Source organism: Pelobates fuscus, chromosome 9, assembly GCF_036172605.1.
Source record: "Pelobates fuscus isolate aPelFus1 chromosome 9, aPelFus1.pri, whole genome shotgun sequence".
Lineage (NCBI taxonomy): Eukaryota > Metazoa > Chordata > Amphibia > Anura > Pelobatidae > Pelobates > Pelobates fuscus.
Window position 1 is genome coordinate 72,665,467 of NC_086325.1, and position 21,198 is coordinate 72,686,664.

The following is a 21,198-nucleotide window of genomic DNA, read 5'->3' on the forward strand; positions in this document are numbered from 1 at the left end:
ACTCTCATCAAAAGTCAATTTCTCCCCTACCTTTCTCCCCTGACACACATACTTGCAGCTTAATTACCCCCACTGTTACTCCACAGTGTTGGCAGTGAGGAAGGAGTGGCGATCGAAGGGCTACAAAATTATTGTTGACCCCTTTGTTCTCCTCCTTGCCATACTGGATGATAATGACAAAGGAATTGATGTGTCATCACATTTGTCCACCTTACTGCCCAAACACGGCACAGTGGAGTGCAAGAGTAGCGGGGAAATATATCTCTGCTACATGAGCCAGCCCACTCAAGACCAGGGACAGAACTGCTATCTTGGGGATTACAGTTGAATAATGAAAAGCAGAAAATGTTCTAATTGTCTTCTTCTAATCTTCTGCCTATACAAACTTTCTTCTTTTTTTTTTAGGGGTTGGAAGGGTGAATTAAATCTAATGTGTATATGTATCTAATGAAAAATATCCCTGGCCCCCAGCTTTTAAGCCCTTGTTCTTCATTTGTATACATGTATGGCTGTAGTGGTTATAGTGTCAGGAGTGCCCTTTCCCCGGCCCTATTGTAAGTAATCAAACCATTTTAGAATATTTTAACTTACAATGTGTGGACTACTGAACATTACTCCTGCCTAGCTCCTGCTTAGAAATGTCCATTAGCTAGCTCTTCAGATAGAAATCTACAGGAGGTTGCACACAGGGTAAAATAGACGGGATACGTAAGCAAAGGTGCAGCCAGGTTGGGGGCCAGTCTCCAGGAAGTTGAATGTAGAAAGAGATGCCTGGTCACTCAATTCTGTGAGCACACTTTATTTGGAAACTAAGTAAAATAATGTTTCGGCTCTGTTTAATAAAGGCTCAATAGCAGATGCAAAGTGTTGTTTTACCCAGTTTCCAAATAAAGTCTTCTTACAGATCTGAGTGCCCAGGAATCTCTCTCTCCATACAGATCTCCTGAGCAAAGCTCTGTAGTGCACGTCCGAGGCCAGCAGGGGAGATGAAGGTGCAAAGTAGCTGCTTAACCCACCAGATCACCAGGGTTTAGGGTTCTTCATCCCCGGTCCAAGGTAAGAGGGGAATAAGCATTTTCTTGAAATAATATAAATATGTATATATATATATATATATATATATATATATATATATATATTTTGTTGTTTATTTTAACTACCTCCAGCCCTTACCCCCATTCCTACAGGACCCTTGCAGCTCCCCCCAGCCCGACTGCAGCCCCTAAACCAACGGACACACCTTACAGTCCCTATCCCCCATGCACACAAATGCATTACAGCCCCTTTACCCCACACACTACAGCCCCTATCCACAGTCACAAACACTGCACTCTATATGCTCTCCAGACATACACTACATCACAAACCGCTCCATCTACACACGCAACCACACAAGCTGCTTCCCCACACATGCAAACAACACGACTGGTGGCTTACACCATACAAATACCATAAAGAGCCATTCCTCACACGTATAACCACAGGCAGCTTTCACACACAAAACAAACACACACATACTCCACCTTCTTTTAACACTGTGCCTATTTTGTCCATTGAGACAAGGTTGAAGTGCAGGCAGTACCCCACCCCCCTATAGGGCTGCGCTGTCTTAAAATGCCCAGGGCAAATTTGTGTCCCAAAATCCATGCATTGAAAGCAAACAGCTAGGATAGTTGTGTTTCTCTGTCCTCAGTATTAGTACTATTTGTCTCTTGCTAAACATATGAGCACGGTCTGAAGGAAGAGGCACATTGGAAAGTTTGTGTGCTGTCCAGGGTCCTGACCTTCTCTTAACTGTAACAGGAGAGAATTGTACCAGGACCACAGTATGTTAAATATTTTAAAGATATATATATCCTATTGCCTTTTTTCTTTTTTCTTTTTTTTTTTTTACAGACAAATACTTTTAGTTAAAATCAGATGTCACTACAATTTTATTTTTAGTGCTCACCAAAAAAATAAATGTCATAGGATTTTATATATTATGGGGGTATTCAGTAAAAAAATAACTGATATATTCTCCGACTTTGATATAGTTACATCTTGTGTGTTTTACAGTTTTAATTTAATATAGTTCACTGTATGAAAAAAAAAAAATTTGTGTGACTTTTTTTTTCATGGTACATTTTTTATGAATGGGGTGCTAATGACTGGGCGCCCCTCCAGATATTCCTGTAAGATTCAGAAGCCGGATGCCACCCGAGGGACCTGGAGATCGGTGCTGCAGGCAACCTTTGGGGTAAAACAGTTTGACAACATTTTAACCCCTTAAGGTAATGGAGCATCTGGGGCCCTCCTGGAACCATAACAACTTTATTTAGATAAAGTTTATTTAGATAAAGTTGTTATGGTATTTAAACGTTTCCTTTACATCTAATGTAATGCTGAAGATCGCTAATATTTCCACTTTCTTTTAGTGTCAATTTATAATGGGATGGGATTGAGTCTCAAATAAAAAAAATTTAGTGGGTACCTACCGTATATACTCGAGTATAAGACGAGTTTTTCAGCACATTTTTTGTGCTGAAAAACACTCACTCGTCTTATACTCGAGTCAGTTGTCTGTATTATGGCAATTTTCATTGCCATAATACAGACAAGGACCGGGGGCTGTCAGGAAGCTGTAACTTACCTTCACCGCAGCTCCTGTCAGCTCCATTCTCTCTCCTCCGTCCGTGCAGCTCCCAGGTCAGCTTCCTCTGCAACTCTCGCGAGAGCCGCGGGGTCAGAGCGTTGCCACGGGTTACCGTGGCAACGCTCCGCGCGGCCGCAAGAGTTGCAGAGGGAGCTGACCTGGGAGCTGCACGGACGGAGGAGAGAGAAGAGAGCTGACAGGAGCTGCGGTGAAGGTAAGTTACAGCTTCCTGACAGCCCCCCTCCTACAGCCCATCCACTGGACCACCAGGGAGTGAGAGACCCCCTCCCTGGCCAGCTAACAAGCAGGGAGGGGGGACGAAAAAATAAATAAAAAAAATAATAATAAAATAAAAAATAAAATAATAATAAAAAAAATAATAACATAAAAAAAATATATATTACAATAATAATTAAATAATAATAATAATTAATAAAATGCCCACCCCCACCAATGCTCTGCACTCACACACACACACACACACTGCACTCACACACACTGCATTCATACACACACTCATACACACACTGCACTGCATTCATTATATACACACACTGCATTCATACACACACTGCATACACACTGCATTCATACATACACACTGCACTCATACATACACACTGCACTCATACTGCACTCATACACACACTGCACTGCATTCATTATATACACACTGCACTCACACACTGCACTCATATACACACACTACACTGCATTCATTATATACACACTGCACTCATACACACACACTGCACTCATATACACACACTGCACTCCATTCATTATGTACACACTGCATTCATACACACACTGCATTCATACACACACTGCATTCATACATACACACTGCACTCATACATACACACTGCACTCATACATACACACTGCATTCACACTGCACTCATACACACACTGCACTGCATTCATTATATACACACTGCACTCACACACTGCACTCATATACACACACTACACTGCATTCATTATATACACACTGCACTCATATACACACACTGCACTCATATACACACAGTGCACTCATATACACACACTGCACTCCATTCATTATATACACACTGCATTCATACACACACTGCATTCACACTGCACTGCATTCATTATATACACACTGCACTCACACACTGCATTCATTATATACACACTGCATACACACTGCACTGCATTCATTATACACACACTGCACTCATACACACACTGCACTCATATACACACACTGCACTCCATTCATTATATACACACTGCATTCATACACACACTGCATACACACACAGCATTCATATACACACTGCATTCATACACACACACACACACACTGCATTCATTATATACACACACTGTAAATAAATATTCAGTTAATATAACTTTTTTAGGATCTAATTTTATTTAGAAATTTACCAGTAGCTGCTGCATTTTCCACCCTAGTCTTATACTCGAGTCAATACGTTTTCCCAGTTTTTTGGGGTAAAATTAGGGGCCTCGGCTTATATTCGGGTCGGGTTATACTCGAGTATATACGGTATTTAAGTATAGTGTGCATGCAGAACATTTAGAGACATCTCTTTTTTTATTTATGTTTTTTTTTATGAGGACAATAAGGTGCAGATTATTTTTATTTTTTTTATTTTTTTTTACATCTCTCTACAATTTCAAGTAGGAACCTGAAATATTCACTGTTATGAGTAAAAATTATAAAGATTCCACTGGTTACAGAGCTAGGACTGGTAGAAATGTGAGGGAAAGCCTACTTTATTCATGCATGTTGAGAAATTACGAGATGTAATTTAAGCATAATAATAAAAATTATATTCGGTTTTAACATTTGGAGTGTTTCTTTAGTACAATAAATGGCAGGTAACAAAAGTTAGTTAACTCAGTGATGACAGTCTCCTTTCCCCTTCCTCTTCAGACAAAATCTGTACACTCTCAGTATTTGCCACAAATGCACCAATCAGATGCATCGATCGTCCAGTTAATGTTTCTGATAGGGAAACATTAGGCTAATGTTTCCTTCTAAAATTCTCCACTGTGTGAACCAGGAAGCCTTCTTGACTGTTAGATTAACTGGCAGGGGAGCATTCCAAATTAAATTTTTTTCCAAATTAATTTATAAAAGTGCTGATTTAACGTCATCACATGTATTAATTGGAGCGAGGAGGACTTCCTGTTAAGATGTAGGGAAAAGGCTATAATCTACAAAGTAAGTCATTTAAGTCATCCATTAAACACATTAAAACCTGTGGGATTTTCAGAGGCCCTCTGGGTCTTAGAAGAGCCCTCAATAGCTGAATGTGTCCTTTGGGTTTCCAGTTGTAAAACAATGATTTAATGAATATATTTCACAACTAAGCCATGTGTCACAGTGCTTTGGGAAAAGTTTTAAATATTTCAGTAGGTTAATAATTTATGAAATATAGCTTGGATTATTTAGCATAATCATTATAATTTCAAAAGTGGTGAACATTTTCTAACCAAAGGAATAACATCTAAGTCACCCTATAGCAGTATTATTTTCACTAGTCATGAAGTCTGCTTGCGTTCAGCCAGGCCATTATTATTATTATTATGTATAAACCGTTTTTGCAGAACAGACGAACAGAGGGTAATGAGGACCCTGCTCAAACAAGCTTATTTTTTCTAGGGGGGGGGGGGGGGGGGGAGGGGAGGGGTTGGGGGGTAAAGTGTCATGAAAGGTAAAAAGTTTAATTGATATTTTTTTTCATAAAGAAGTGAGTTTTCAATTATTTTTCTGAAGGAATGGAGACTGGGTGAGAGCCTAACACATCAGGTAAGGGAGTTTCACAGGAACAGTGGTGCCCTGGAGAAGTCTTGAAGGTGGGTGTCAGAGTGGGAACAGAGGATAGATGCAGGTTTTCGGCAGAGTGTAGACATCAATCCTATCACGTTCACTCAGCTCCTTTTGCTATACAGTGAACCATGTAATAAACATTTGGTTAATATTATAAGGTAGAGAGGAGCTGCATACTGCATCAGGATAACTCTCTCCTGCTAACTGTCTCTTCCCTTAACAGAGTGCGTTTTATACATGTTCCTCTGAAGGTGGCACTTAATGAAGTATTTTATCAGTATTTATTACAGCTGTAACCTAATCATTCTAGCCTTATCTTCTAGTATTTCTATGTACAACCACAACCAAAGTTAGTAAGTCCGTAAGTGGAATCAAAGTGGGACTGTCACATTTCTAAGTCTAGCAGAAGCCATTTGCTAACTATACGTTACCCATTGGTTATGTTAAAAAACAAACAAACCATACACAGGGTTCCTCCAATGATGCTGTGTTTGGCTCCATGAGGAAGCATGTGCATGTACATCCCAATGAAAATTACAAAAGAACTTGTAGGGCCTTTTCCTAGCAGACACCAAAAAGGACATGAGCTTGTAAAGTGCACCATGGAGTGTTGAGGTGAGTGTGTGTTTATATACCTTTGTTGCCATCCTCACGCCCTGAAAGCTTCAGTAGGATTTCCTGGTATGTCTGATTAAGGATCTGTGACAGTTCCCTTTTTAAAAGAACGCTCCAAGCACCATAACCACTACATCACGCCGTAGCGTGTAGTTTTGGTGCCAGTTTTGCCCCGGCTCCCCATATTTGTAAATACACACTTTGAGAATGGGTTGACTTCTTACCTGGGGTCCGTCGAGTGATTTTCCCCACCCCCACTACTTGAGAGAGAGAGAGCTGGAACCTCGTAAGCTTCCCTTAGTTCTACAGAGCTAAGCATTGCAGTACAGGGCAAGCCCATTGGTTGAGCGTGTAAAGAGTGAAGTCCTGCATTGCTAGACTTCGTGCCAACAGAGGGTTTTGACTCTCTGTCTGTTCATTTAAAGATGCAGAGTGTAAGAACACACACTCACTCAGGGAACACTCAGATCGGGGTGCTAAGAACAAGGAGGGCCAACTGCTAAACAATACAACTGGAACAAAATGTTAACATACATAGATGTTAATTTAAAGATACACTTTCTCAAATACTGTGCAACAAAAGCAAGTACACATTCTGTCATAAGCAGAGAAAATGTTATTTTATTTAACTGTTACTACAACTTGTGCTGAACAGCAAGCCTTTTATTGCAGCCTGTGTGCTTGTCAGTCTTATTTAAGAAAAACTTTGATTAATGTTGGGAATATAAAGTAGAAAAGCCAAAACTAATTACATCACTGCCATGCAGTTATTCCCATGTTTGCATGAGTATATCGGAAGGCAGAATACTCTTGAGTAATTAATACAAGATTGCTGTGATAGGGGGAGTCTGTTAAAATCCATTAAATAGAAAATAACCAAAGAAAATTGTAGAATTGGACTTTTGGTTCCTTTACTATCATACAATCATCCCTTTAATTATTGTGGACTCCAGAGATCGGAACTGTCTATTATATATATAAAATTAACAGAGCATTATGCATCGTGATGGACCTGTCTGTGTATGTACATGCCAAGTACATGTAGTTGTGAAACTGCCTTGTTTAAACTTTTGAGTGTCACATGACCTGTAAATGTCTCGTAAAATGTTCTTTTCTTTAAAAAAAAAAAAAAAAAACCCAACCCATTCTATTCTGTTCTGAATGTCTTATTTTAAATACATAGAATACACACATATTTTATCCATACTGGAATAGAACATTCTATATGATCATTTTGGGGAATTCAGGTGGAGGGATTACATTGCATGGTTTGGCCAGTTTCGCATGACTTGGTTGCATTCCACAAGGAGCCAACGTTGCACAGCAAAGATTACTTCTCATCTTTCCATGAACAGTCCTGCTAGCTTCTGTTTTTCCTGCTTGGGGATGTGGAGTGGGTTCTGTCAATGGCATAGCAGAGATGCATCTTTACCATGTCTTCCTGTGATGCCCGTTAGAGTAACGATTTAAAGGGACATTCAAAGCTCCTTGCATATTGTAGGTGCAATGTGTAGTTAATTATGTCTATGTATTAATACTGTTTATTATTTTTTTAAATAACTATAGTTTTGCTCCACAAGCCCAATCTTTTTGCCCCTGACTCATGACCTGTATTGTTTTGCTTTTTGCTGTAAAATACTGCTGTGTATTATCGAATGTACATAAGGGGTTCAGCTGAATAAAGTTACATGAACTTTGAAACCCTGAAACCTGTGCTGTATCCATAAAGGCCTGCTTATAGTATAGGCCTAGCAATGGTATTAAGTGAGCTTAATCACTTCCTGGCTTGGTGAGAGCTCACTGTAGAAGGTTGTCATGCTACATTTGAGTGTTTTTATGTTCGTTATTATTTAGAATTTATTATTCCCACATATATTTTAACAGATTGTCTACAGCCAGGAATAATCTTCACATTTAGTTTCTTCTTTAATGGCTGCAGAACGCCGGACTAGTGGATAGGGCAGTTAGCTCAGCACATTGTCCCATCACGAGAAGGGGAAGCATGGGGTGGTGAGACACCCATCCAATTTAGAGTTGGGCACCTGGTCATAGCTGGTCACAGCTATTATTGTTACAAGGAAAATGAATTCATATAATAATTAAGTTTCAGAGGAATCGAATAGAATAATATTCTCCTTAGAGGACTTTTCAAATTTAAAAGGAACGTGTCATACACCATATAAGATCTCAGATAGCAGGTGCCTACATAACACCTAGGAGACTTGCACAGAATCTGTCATCTCTTTCTACGAAAGAGCCTAGACAGAAGACATCTGCATAATTTCAGTAGCTTCATTCATGCAAAAAAACAAGAGTGAAAGTATCAGGCTGCTTGCTGACATTTAACAAGTGAAATAAGAGTGTTGCTCCTTGTTCAGAGTCTACTTGCTGATTTGGTTATTGGTAAGAACTTCACTAAACTCTGAATGGAGCAAAGGCGATGCTGTACAGGGCCATTCGAAATGCAAAATCCAGACATAGTTCACAGTGTCCGAATCTTGCAAAGCAGGAGCCAAATCAGCCTGAATATGGTCAAGACTTCAGCCACACCAAATGTTGCTGGCTGGCTGAAATACTGTCACGCATTGTTAAAATCCAAGCCCGGATGCTTCAAATCAGTGGGCAAAAAAGTAAATATTGCCGGCACAAGGGTTAATCGTTTGGCAGCTGGCAAGTGCTTGCAAGCCACATTAAATACGTTTTACATTTAAAAAAAAATAAGATTACCTATGGGGGTCAATCTTACCCTCATATTAATACAAGGAAGGTTTGGGAGCATAATTAATAAACAGTGAGTGGCCAGTGGCTGCTCACTGTATCTAAATACTGGCGACTGGTAAGCCATTTGCCCAGTTGCTAGAGAACCAGGTTGCCCTCAAGTAATTGGGGGACCTGGTCCCTCATATGTCCATCGGGGGGTAGGGTGCTTGAAATGAGATAGTGTTGACCATGCAAGTCTTGAGAATAGCGAGACTTGACTGTCAGAGTGTTCTGATTGGTTGGCTTACAAGCAAACTCAGATTTCAAATCACGGGAAAGTTTTTTTTTTTTTTTTTTAATTCTTACGGGAAAGTTTTTTTACATCTTAAAGGACCACTATAGTGAATAGAAAAAGATTTAAGAAAAAAAGGACATATTTATATATTTTTGTTTACAGCTAATAGTTTTATTGTCTCCTGCAAGGTACCTTACCTAGACCTGGGGATGTAGATGTAAATGTAAAAAATAACAGGCCTGTAAGCATCACTAAAAGATAGGAAAGTGGGAGGGGCGTGGCCTGGACGAGCATGGTGCAGGACGCTCAGTAAATCAGCTCCGCACCCCTGGCCGAAATTAAGCTCAAAAACAGCATTAACACGGGTACTAATGGTCCGAACAAAGAAGCACCTAGCCCCGGAGACATCGGGGACCAACTCCCCGAGGAGATACACAGGCCCGATGGACGATTTTGTAGCTACACCGTCGGATTCCAGGGAACCGCAGCATGCGGCCAAGATGGCGCCCACATCGCCAAGCTCAGTGAGCACAGGAGAAATGCTGACGGGAGACACCCAGGCAAGTGATTTTGCCCTCATCAGAACTGAACTTACCCGGATCTCTGCCAACATGCTCTCCAAAGCTGACAAGGGAGCCATAGTTCAGGAACTGCGCACAGCGCTTCGAGAGGAACTGGCTGGCCTCCGCACGGACCTTACCACGCTGGAACACCGCGTAGACGAAATGGAGACGGCGGTACAAGGTAGTGAGGACCAACACAGGGCCACGGAAGTAGCTGTGACAAGGCAAGGAAACATGCTCCTCGCCATCCGCAGGCAGGTGGAAGACCTAGAGAACAGAAGCAGACGCAATAACATCAGGGTCCGCGGCCTGCCTGAGGAGGGTAATGTACCGCTTCACACCTCGCTGACCGATCTCTTCCGGCAGATCCTGGGAACACAAGCCCCAGCCACCATACATTTTGAGCGGGCGCATAGAGCCCTGGGTCCAGCAAGGCAAGACGGGAACCCACGAGACGTGGTCTGCTGCATAGCCACGCCAGGACTCAGAGATAACATAATGGCGGCCGCGAGAGCGCTCCCTGCCATCAACTACCAGGGAGCGGAAATTTCCCTATATCAAGACTTATCCAGCCTGACGCTCGATGCCAGGAGAGCCCTCCGCCCTGTGACGAATGCACTAAGGGAAAAGAGAATCCAATATCGCTGGGGGTTCCCCTTTAGCCTGCAGGCGAGGCATGGCAACGCTTGGCTTACGGCCCGCTGGCCGGAAGATGTTCCGAGACTCCAACGGACGCTAGGCCTCCCTCAAGTAAGGGTTCGAAACTGGATCCTCGACGAAGTCGCTGCCACCAGGAGAGACCCGCTGGCTCCTGTCAGACCACCCGACACCGCGCCTGGCCGCATAGGGCAACCACAACGGAGAGGAGGCCCTGAGGGCCCTGAAGAGTAAAGTAGTCGGACCCTGACCTGGACATGGGGACTGGTGAGTGCTTACAGTGTTTTGGGGGATTAAGGGGTCCTACCGTGAATGGAGCTTGCAGAGGATTATTGAGGGGTGGGGAGACTCTTCGCAGGTTTATTGGGGAGGGGGACGGGACCTGTGAGGCAGAACCCAGAGACTCAAAGCAGGGACATAGCAGGCAGGGGAAGGGTCTGAGTTTGGAGCGACCATGTCCGCAGGCTGTACCCCTCAACCCAGGCCGAAGCCAGCAGCCGTATTGTGTAGCTCCAATCCCCGGGGCAGGCCGTTTGGGTGGGGGGCTGCAGGGGGGAGGGGGGACAATCAATGTTTTATGAGACTAGGGATTGGGGCATGTAAGACGCACAGACCCCCAGGCTTCACAGAGATAAACACGGCTGTGTGAACGAGAAGAACTGACAGCTGCCCCGACCACCTTTATTACGGGATGGGCGTCCCCTCACCTCCCGGGCTGGCCGGGGTCATTCATCCGCATGAGGACCTCTACTTATAACGGATGCTCTGGGGGAGCGAAGTGTGGGACACGGGGCCCTGGGGGGTGGGGGCGGGGGGAGCTAAGTTTACTAATGTTGTTGCTAGTTTGAATGTTTTTGGTATAACGTGCAGAACCGCCCAGTCCCCCGCTTAAGCAGTCTTTGGATGTCTATAGGACCCCCTACCACACATGGACGGTTATGGAGAGGAGGTGACGTAGGATGAGGGAAGGTGTTACCGAACCAGGCCCTGTCATCTAGGGATACCCCGGAAGTTGCCCCCGTGAGACCCCCGGACGATGGCTGCCCCTGACACCCCCCCCCCAGGCGACAACTTGGAAATGCACCCCACCCCCGCCAGGGGACATACTAATAAGGGAGACGGGCCACACTGTGAGGGCAGGCTGACAGGGTTTGCTAAAGCAAGTAATAGATACACTGACCGTCCCCCTCGCCGACTCCGGGCGGAGGGCACTCCCCCCCCAGCCAAACGACAACCTGGTGGATGGCCCGACCCCTGGGACAATGTTAGTCGCCCACCATCACCCGACAAATCCGACTATAAAATGTCTATACGGACCACATGCCTCCCGTGTCACTTACGCTCCCTCGGCCAGGGGGGAGGAACATTGATCACTTCCCCTAGGGACACGACACTAGTGATAATTACACCCTGATAGAAAGGGCTTAATACCCTGTAGTAGGATTTCTTAGTCCGCAGACAGGTATCATAACCACACCTAAGAGATCTCTGCAAACACATACCATACTCGTATACTGAACACTGTACCAGAGCCTAAAGGGCTACGTACCCCACTGACGGGCACCCCCTACCACTGGTGGGTGCAAGCCGGACTCTACCCACATAGAGACCCCGCACGACACCACCACCACAGGTGCCAAGTCTTTGTGAACCTGCTTCGAGCAGCTCACACTCCTTCCCTCTCTTCCCCTCCCTGACCTCCCTCCCCCCCCAACCCCACCCCGGGAATGGTGGGGACGGGGTTCGCTCCCGCTCCCCTCCGTGTCTGGTCGAACAATGCCCGGGGCCTGAACATCCCGGAAAGGAGGTCTCATCTCCTACGCTCCCTATGGACAGAACGGGTGTCTGTGGCGTTCCTCCAAGAGACCCACTTTCGAGGCACAGATGGACCAAGCCTGAAGGACGCGAGATACCCGGTGGGATTCTTCGCTAATCACCACACTGCCAAGAAGGCTGGGGTAGCGATCCTGTTTGCTAGTACGATTCCGTTTGAATGCACAGCGACCAAAGCGGACGAAATGGGGAGATATCTCTTCATAAAGGGCAAAATTGCGGACAACACCTACACCTTCGCTAGCCTTTATGCACCAAACGCCCGACAATCTGGTTTCCTCCGCAAAACGTTGCGCAAACTTGAACTGTTCAGGGAGGGTTTCCTTATTGTAGCAGGTGATCTGAATGCCGCCCTGGAACCGAGAATAGATACCTCAAAGGGAACGAGCTCCCTCCCGTCTCGGGACCTCCACGAGATCCGTAGAGCGCTCCAGGACTCGGGACTCATGGACAGCTGGAGGGTCCTACACCCGGACGAGAGGGATTTCACCTATTACTCGACGGCCCATAAGTCGTATAGCAGACTGGACTACATCTGCGTTGCCAGAGAACTACTGCCTCTGCTGCTAACGGCTGAGATCCGGCCCATGGGATGGTCGGACCACTCCCCAATAACGGCGACAATCAAGTCCCCTCTATTTCGACCCAGAGAGCGACAGTGGCGGATGAACGAGTCCATCCTTACTGATGATCTGGTTACAGCCGAACTCCGTTCGACACTGACAAGATTCTTCGAGGAGAATGAAACCCCGGAAATCCCAGCACTGACAATATGGGAATCTCATAAATGTGTGATCCGAGGAGAGCTGATCAGAATATGTACTCATAGACAGAAACAACAGCGAATGCGAATCGAGGACCTAACGTCCCGGATCGCGGCCCTGGAAACTGCACACAAAAACACCCAATCAGAGGAAAACTATAAGGCACTACTAGACGCCAGAGGCGCACTGAGGGACATCCTACAACAGAAACTCCAATTTACGATACGCAAATCGCAGCGCTTTTTTTATGAATACTCAAATAAATGCGATCGACTCCTGGCCAGGATGCTGCAAAAGCAACGTCGTAAGTACCAAATTACGAAAATACAGCATAGAACCCATGGGGTAACTCAGCTCCCAGATAGGATCACAGAAGCATTCCATAGCTTCTACAGTGACCTGTATAACTTACCACCTAAGGACGGAGATAGAGACCACCATCGGCAAGAGGAACGAATAAGTAGCTACCTACAACGCCACGTCACGGAAACCTTAAGCGAGGAGGTGGCAGACAGTCTGGAAGCCCCGATCACTCTCGAGGAACTTCAGGCGGCATTGAAGGGCTCTAAACTGAATAAGGCTCCTGGGCCGGACGGTCTACCGCTCCGTTACTTCAAAGAATTTGGAGAAGTGCTCTTACCCAAGCTTCTCATTGGCCTCAATTCCATATTAGACGGCGCAACCCTACCCAGAGATGCCCTTACGGCAACAATTGCGATAATCCACAAGGAGGGTAAGGACCCCACTAATTGCGCAAGTTACCGGCCAATCTCGCTCCTGAATGCTGATTTAAAACTATTCACGAAAATCCTGGCGACTCGAATGAAAGGTGTGGTGCCTGCTTTGGTCCACCCAGACCAGGTGGGGTTCATTCCAGGTCGGGAGGCGAGAGACAACACCACAAGGGCCCTAAATGTCATCCATGCGGCACGGAGCTCCAGGCTGAGGGTCCTCCTCCTTTCCACAGACGCGGAGAAGGCCTTTGATCGGGTGGATTGGCGATTCATGTTGGCAACTCTCCGTGCGATGGGTTTTGGACCCCACCTCATAACGTGGATAGCGTCGCTATATACGATTCCTTCCGCTAGGATCCGAGTTAATGGAGCTCTGTCGGACCCAGTGCGGATCCACAACGGTACGAGACAGGGATGCCCACTGTCCCCCCTCCTGTTTGCCCTCTCCCTGGAGCCGTTCCTGGGGGCGGTCAGACGGGATGGGGGTATCAGGGGGTTTACCCTGGGAGGCCAGGAGCATAAGGTGGCCGCATATGCAGATGATATGTTATTCTTCGTCAGCGAACCCCTGGCCACTCTACCGAACCTCCTGAGGGCCTTCGTTGAATACGGGCAGGTCTCCAATATGAAGTTGAACACTGATAAATCGGAAGCCCTACCCGTTACAACTGGAGAGGAGATGACAACTCATCTCAAGACCCAATATGCATTCAAGTGGTGCCCCGTTAAAATCAAGTATCTGGGGATCTGGCTGTCCACCGACCTAACTCGGATGTATGCCCACAACTTCGAACCCATGATCCACAGACTACGGTCGGACATGATGCACTGGTCGGGTCTATGTGTCTCCTGGTTTGGCAGGATGAACGCAATAAAAATGAATCTCCTGCCACGACTATTGTACCTGTTCCAGGCCATCCCCATAGGCATACCTCAGACTTTCTTCAAATCTATGGACACAGCCATTACCAAGTTTGTGTGGCAATCTAGGACCCCCAGACTGAAAAAGCAACACCTGCGCCTACCCAAGGCCCAAGGGGGAGTGGGGCTCCCCTCACTCTTAGACTACTACAGGGCAACCCACCTCCAACGCATAGCGGATTGGCACGTACCCAAATCCGATAAGAGATGGATACAAATGGAGAAGACTCAGATGGCTGGAACGCTACCGGCTGCGGTTTGGCTTGGGGACCCCCTAAGGAGCGTACACCTACGTGGCCACCCGCTCATTGGGGCGACCCTACGAACCTGGTATCGCATCAGGATCACCCTCACGCTTACCACCACACCAGGCCCACTAACGCCGATAACGCATAATCCGGAACTGGCGGGCGGCCTATCACCACAGGACATCGCGACCTTCGGCCTCTCGGAGTGGACGTATATGCGACAATGGTGTGGAGAGGACGGGATGAAACAACTCCAGGATCTGATGCCGGAACGTACCCCTACGGGACTAGACAGGTTCAGGTACTTCCAAACCAAAACATACTACCTAGCCCAACAGGGGAGGCGACTATTCCATAGAGCCCTCACGGAATTTGAACAAATATGTAAGAAATGTGCACATCTATGTAGAGGAACCTCGATCCTCTATGCAATGCTTCTGTCACCACAACAGCCGATACGCCTCACTCATGTGACGCGCTGGGAGGAGAGCACGGGTGTACAGTTGTCGGACCCCCAATGGACTAAAATCCACGTCCTAACGCACCAGAGCTCCCTCTGCTCCAAACAGCAGGAGCTCAATTTTAAACTACTGACCAACTGGTACAGAACTCCTGCAAGGATCCACAGGATGATACCATCGGTTCCTGCAACCTGCTGGCGCTGCGGTGGAGAAGACGGCACGGACCTACACATCTGGTGGTCCTGCAGAAGCGTAGCCCCGTACTGGCAACAGATACACCAGCGGATCACAGACATCATAGACCCGGATCTACCGTTCCAACCACTACCGATACTCCTGCACCACACGCCGGTATCCGTATCAAAGTACAAAAAATCGCTGACTAAACATCTGTTGAACGCCGCCAAATCTCTCATCCCTATGAAATGGAAGACAGTGACGGTGCCTTCTGCACAGGAATGGATGGCCAAAGTGGAGGAGATCCGCGGGATGGAACAGCTGACAGCATCACTACACGGAACCACAGAATGCTATCTTCAAACCTGGACACCCTGGCTAATGTACATATCTGGAAGGTAGCCGGGGTAAATGCCACCCTACGGCGAACAGTGTAGATAGGTTGAGCGACAATAGGAGATATTAAGCTCCTCCGAACGGAATGGGAAACCCGGGCTCGCTTGGCTGACTGGACGGGGAGAACTGGGGATGTAGCCCCGACCGCCATCACCCCGAGTGGAGAACCCCCCCCTTTCCCAACCACCCCCCCCTTTCTTTCATTTCCCACCCTTACTTATGTACATAGAAACCCACATACACCACGGTTAACCAGACCTATGGTAACCAACAATTGTATGCATAGCTGAGTTCCACGCACAACATAGTCCACAATGCATATGACTAAGGATGCGCAAATATCTCAGGCGCCAGGAAACCGCACACAGATGGACGAGGGCGCACAGGCTGAAACGGAGAGGCATGTCGAGTTCTTAGACCCCTAGGTCCGCAGAAATTTGGTAAACCAATATCTGTGCCGCACCAAATGGGCACTAGACGCCCGAGACATAGACAGTGACCCATCAGAAGCAGGACTACACCCACAGATACTAACACCTGACAAATAAGACCCCTTGTGACGCACTGAAATAGACTCCCATACCCCGGGAACAAAATCCCCACCCCGTGGATAGAGTACAGAGACTGAAGGCGAGGTGGCAGGACCTGACTTACCCAGAACAACTTCACTGTTTGTAGAAAAGGTACTCTCCAAACCCATGAGTAATGGATCCTCTTTTTCAATATAGAAATGTGTGGAGGTATTAGCACCAATACGGACTAGAGTTGTTTGCCGAATGATTGCTATGTTCCAGTACACCACGATAAAGGGCTCACTCCCCATGCTCACACCATAATCTAGCAGTAGTATACAGGTTCCATACCACACTGGGGGGTAATGGGCTCATTCCAGCACACACATAAGACATAGAAACAAGCTCACAAAAGGTAGATACGCCTGCTGACCGAAGACAGGGAATCACGATACATACTCTGAATGTACACCTTATCCCAGAGAGGGAGAACGGACACGGGAAGTGGGCCCGGTAAACTGGAACCTTAGGGGATTGATGTTTGACTTTTCTTGTGGGGATGTCCCAACTCCAGCTAGTAATGTCGAGCGGTGATAGAAAAGGATACGAATGACGGCTGTACAAAAGTATTATTATCATAGTTGCATACAGTGTAACATGTTGTATATTGAGATTGCATAATTACCTGTTCACTATGTAGAATTTGAACAAGCATAATTTAAAACGTGAAATTTCTTGTATTCCCCCCTCCTCCTTTTTCTTTTGTTCTGTACCCCTTGAAAACTTCTTAATAAAGAAAGATTGACTATAAAAGATAGGAAAGTGGATTGTTTGTACTTTGGGGCTATAAATACCTTTTGAAATGCTGGAATTCAAGCCTAACTGGTTCTCAGCACTGTAGTCTAACCTTTCCTTCACCCAAAGCAGGCACTTGCTAAAGTCATTTGACTCAGGATACCTGGCATGTGGTACTTGTACAGAATGTCATCATCCGTCATCTGCAGCTGGCCACTCTGACCCAGAAAGATGCTCCAATTATCTTGCTCTGTCGGCCTCAGTTCCTAGAGGACTATTTAACCAAACACTGCTGCTGGTAGGAGAGGTTTGTGAGACGTGAAGTGAAGGCAGCGTAGAAAAAGAAAATCCACAGAACACAAACGGCAAAATAAAAAATAAACTACAGAGCAGGCAGGATGAGGAGCAAATTGCATACAAATCAACTTGAATTTGACATTACAGTCATAGCGGCAATCGTCTGTTCCTTTGCATGAAAGTTATTTATTCTGCTCAGAAATGGAAGTTTGAATGCTAATGTCGTACCGGCAATGCCGAACCATTTGTCAAGCTCGTACTTACTATTTTACAGCCTTTTACAACCTCAAAAGCATATCTACCCACTCACCAGAAGCACATTTTTAGAATCCTAGATGAACATCAAAACATTTGACCAAATGCCAAATGCCTTTTAAAAAAATTTGAAATGTAATAAAATACTTAAAAAATATTTTTATACTGCTTCCCCTTGAATACCTTGCTAAAGTAATGTGTTTTATCTTTGTCAACAGTAAGACTGTGACTATCCTTGAGTGTAGCACCACATTCTGTGATTCTATTTTATAGCATGTCAATGATCCAGGTGTGCTGTTCGGCCTTTCTGGGATTGCAGAGTTCCATAGAGAATGTCACTCGAGTTACTGTGTCCGACCTTAACCAGCCATATCTTACGTGTCGCAAACAACCAGTATTTTAGAAGCTGAGGATGTGATGAGGAGAAATCTATATCAAACATAAACAAAGCTTTATATCCATTTATATATAAAATATTCATATAAAAAAAACTAACCTGACTCTTAAGGAACGGTGAATGCTTTTATAAGCTCTCACTTCCACATTGCTCATAGAAGCTTTGCCATCATTTTCTCACCTCCACCTTCTTCCCGCTTAAGTTTTTCTTTTCATTTTGTTTTCCTCTTTTCAATTTCTTACATTCATGCTCCTATTGGCCCCGTTAGGCATTTCACGCATAGAGGACTGGACACACCATAGACCACATTCCTCTGCCATTAAGACTATGCATATATATATATATATATTTTTTTTTTCTTATTTTTTTTTTCCTTCCAATATTTACGGTCTATAAAAGTTAAAAGAAAGCCAGTTGTATTTTCTGTTGATTGATAATTTTTTTTTCTCATAGAAAAACAGTCAGAGTCTTACCTCCTGCCTTCACGTACCTCCTGAAATCATGGATTTAAGTGGTTTGAAGGCCAAGCATATGAATCAAGCTTTTTTTGCATGTGGTATCAATAACAATTGGAGTGTACATGATCTCTCAGTACATGCCTTATTGCTGTGTTTGTGCAGTGCCCTATCCCTGGCAGTGGCGTGTGTTAGACTAGATAGGGTGTGCATTGCACAGTAGGTAGGATGCATTGGAAAATTAAACAAACATATTCGCATTAGTAAATGCAAAATATTAATAATTGTTATGCAATACTGATGCAAATATAAAACATATAAAAAATTTAGCACTTTTATAGTATACAAATAATCGCCTTTTGATTAAATTAGGGTAGAATTCCCAAAATCTCATTGGTATCTACAAGAGATATTAGAATATAGTGTAGATTGTACAGGGCTGAACATTTACAAATGAATGGTATGTAGACCCAGCTCTAGTATGAATGGCTTCTGGGTCCATACAGGCAAACCCACCCCTACACGAGATGTATATCTTGTCCTGGAGGGGGATGTATAAACAAAATATTGCGCAGCACAGTCTGTAATCTTTGAATAAAAAATAAGTTCACAAATGGGTACTTACATATAGGGAGCCTCAATGCCTCTATACAGGGCCGCCACCAGAAATTTTGGGGCCCCTAACTCAGCTCAGGGTCTGGGCCCCCTGGGGCCCGCCTCCAAATACCGCCCACTGGGTCCGCCTCCAAATACTGCCCACAGGAATACACACACAGACACAAACACACACACTGATACAAAAGGACACAGATACATACTAACAGACACACATACTGAAACAGACATACACGCATACAGGCATACATACTGACACGCACATCCTGAGACATACACACAGGCATACATAGTGACAGACAGACACATACTAACATACATACAGACAAACATGCACAAGGACATAAAGACACATACATACATACAGACACCGACATACATACATACATACACACACACACACACACACACATTCATACATACAGACACTGACATCCATACACACATACATTCATAATGGCATACAGACATACACAGACATGCATTCATAATGGCATACAGACATACATACATACAGACTGACATACATGCATATATACAGACATACATGCATACAGACATCCATACACACATACACACAGACCTACGTTCATAATGATATGCAGACATACATTCATACTGACATACAGACATACATATATACACATATAATGACATACATATATACATACATAAACATACATACAGAAAGACATACATGTTTGCATACAGACACAGACAGACAGACATACATACATAGACATACATGCATGCAGTCAGACAGACATAGACATACACATTGACATACATACAGACATACACACATACATACAGACATACATACATACATACATAGACATACTGACAGACATACATGCATGCATACAGACACACACAGACATACATACACATACATGCATAGAGACACACAGATATACATACATACACAGACAGACATACACATACATGCATACAGACAGACATAGACATACATACATAGACATACATGCATGCATACAGACAGACAGACATACATACACATACATACATACACATACATGCATACAGACACACACACATACAGACAGACATACATGCATGCACACACAGAGCTCATTTTCCAGCCACCCTCCTGTCTCTTACCTTTTCTTTGCAGGAGGGTGGCTGGGGATGATGGGAGTCGGCGTGGCTTCATCTTCACAGGCGCGCGCTCCTCCCGCGCGGACTGAGCTGGGGGGAAGTGACCACTTCCTCCCAGCAGCACTTGCGGCTGCTTTTTTTTCTTTTAAGGGGCCCGGTCGCGCTATACCGGCCATGGCGCTGACCGGGCCCCTGAAGGAGGGGGCTCATCGGGTGGTCCTAAGTGTGTGGGCCACCCGATGGGCCCCACACGTGGGGCCCGGGCGGCCGGGCCCCCCAGGGCCGCCGGGCCCATGACAACCGTTATGGTTGTCATGCCCTGATGGCGGCCCTGCCTCTATATGAAGGTGTTGTACGGTTAGGGACTGCACTCCCATATGCTGGATGATTAAACCGGGAACCAGGATAAGAATGTATAAAACAAAATGTATTTAGCAAAATGTAAAATAAAATATGGCTCAATGTCCAAAAACACTGGTTGTTGGGATGGTTGGGGCATTTTATTTCCTAATAAGGGTAAAGGTACACATTAAAAAACATGCTCATAATTAAATACCGAAACACACACACATTCACTCACATAGACACACACACTTACAGACACACGCACTTACACATTTACAGACACACACACATTCACTTACAGACACACACACACACACATTCACTTACAGACACACACACCGAAACATTTCTCCCAACATTTCTCCCAACACTCACAAATTATTCTTTTTTAAAATTTTATTTTAAACCCACCCAGCCTCCCTGGAAAAGCTGGAGTGGATTGCTTACCTACAGTCCAGTGGGGCTGCTTGGCAGGCAGGGGGCGGACAGGCTGATTAGGCGGCGAGGGAGCTCTAATCTTCCTGCTCAGCTCCCTCGAGCGCTGCTTAGTGATGCCGGGAGCCGGAGTGACGTCATATTCCG

The 21,198-nt window shown here is 45.1% G+C and overlaps 1 protein-coding gene across 2 annotated transcripts in view; it reads left to right on the forward strand.

The window, feature by feature from the left end:
* The window catches only part of NEXMIF (neurite extension and migration factor), a 277,633-nt gene that overhangs the window by 124,115 nt on the left and 132,320 nt on the right, over window positions 1-21,198 (forward strand). The window contains exon 1 of one of the 2 annotated variants that reach the window (XM_063433554.1): window positions 5,420-5,488. The exons of the other annotated variant lie outside the window; for it this stretch is intronic. The gene's annotated coding sequence lies outside the window, so the exon portion shown is untranslated. Of the gene's footprint in view, window positions 1-5,419; window positions 5,489-21,198 lie in introns of those variants that run through there. 2 annotated transcript variants of the gene reach the window in all.